A 1,308-nucleotide genomic window follows, 5' to 3' on the forward strand; every position below is an offset into this window, starting at 1 on the left:
TGGAATTCCTTTTTCAATGTCCAACTTTCTGATTGCCAGTAAGCAGCTGAAAATACCAGGCCTTGGATCAGATGCATCTTAGTATTTAAAGTGCATAATGCAGGTTGTAAGTGAATCTTCTTTCAATCCTGATGTCACATTCTTCTTCAAATAGGCCAGTTCTCAAATGATTTGCTCAGCAAACAGGTTTAAAAGATAAGGAGAAAGGTTAAACCCTGACATATACTTTTCTGATTTTAAACTACATTTGTTCTCGTTATGTGCTGTTGAGTTACTTGAAACTCATAGCATCTCTATGGACAATAGCCCTGAAACCTGCTCTATCCAGTGCCAACTTTACTGTCTCTGACACACTACCCTCATTACCCCAGTCACTATATCAATCAATCTCATCTAAGGTCTTCTGTTTCACTGTCCCTATACCCTTGCAAGGATGATATCCCTCTTCAAGGACTGGTCCCTCTTTGCAACATGCCCAAAGTATGTCAGATGAAGCCTCAGAATCCTTGCCTCCAAGGGACAGCCTGATTTCACCTTCTCTAGGACAAACCTGTTTGTTTTCCTAGAAGTCCATGGTGTATTCAACACTCTTCTCCAGCACCACAGCTCAAAGGCATCAATTATCTTTCTATAATTCCTAGTCATTGTCCAGCTCTCTGATGCATAGCAAGCAATTGCAAAGACTATGGCCTGGATCAAGCACACCTTAGTCTCTAGACTGATGTCACTGCTCTTCAGTACTCTGCAGAGGTCCCTGACAGCCAACTTTCCCAATGCAATTTGGTTTTTTGATTTCCTGGCTGCTGGTATCAGGAGTGTTGATTGTGGAGCCAAGCAAACTAAAGCTGATAACAATCCCAATCTCTTCATCATCTATCATGATGCTGCCCAATCGGCCCAGTGGTGATAATCTTTGTTTTCTTGATGTTGAGCTTCAATCCATATTGAAGGCTGCAGTCTTTGACCTTCTGCAGCAAGTGCTTCGGGTTCTCCTCAGTTCAGCAAGTAGGGTTGTGTCATCTGCATAATGCAAACTGTTCATGAGTCTTCCTCCAAACCTGATGCCACATTCCTCCTCATGCAGCTCACCCTCCCGGATGATCTGTTCTGCACCTATTTTGAAAAGGTATGGATAGTGTTCCCTTTTTGTGTTTGAAGAACTTTTTCTTGGTCTAAGAGTTAAGGACTCTCCTTCATAGGGTCGTTATCAGTTGGCTGCAACTCGACGGCACTGAACAACAATAACATCACCATAGAGAGAGAGATCAGCTGGCCCAGTGGACAGAAAGTGATGCTACCAAGCCAAAG

The 1,308-nt window shown here is 43.0% G+C and overlaps 1 protein-coding gene across 1 annotated transcript in view; it reads right to left on the minus strand.

Moving 5' to 3' along the window:
• LOC102858785 (ATP-binding cassette sub-family A member 3-like) overlaps window positions 1–1,308 on the minus strand; it is a 176,786-nt gene that overhangs the window by 49,167 nt on the left and 126,311 nt on the right. The window lies entirely within an intron of this gene.

Source organism: Elephantulus edwardii, unplaced genomic scaffold (genome assembly GCF_000299155.1).
Source record: "Elephantulus edwardii isolate Elephantulus edwardi_28Jun2011 unplaced genomic scaffold, EleEdw1.0 scaffold00117, whole genome shotgun sequence".
Classification (NCBI taxonomy): domain Eukaryota; kingdom Metazoa; phylum Chordata; class Mammalia; order Macroscelidea; family Macroscelididae; genus Elephantulus; species Elephantulus edwardii.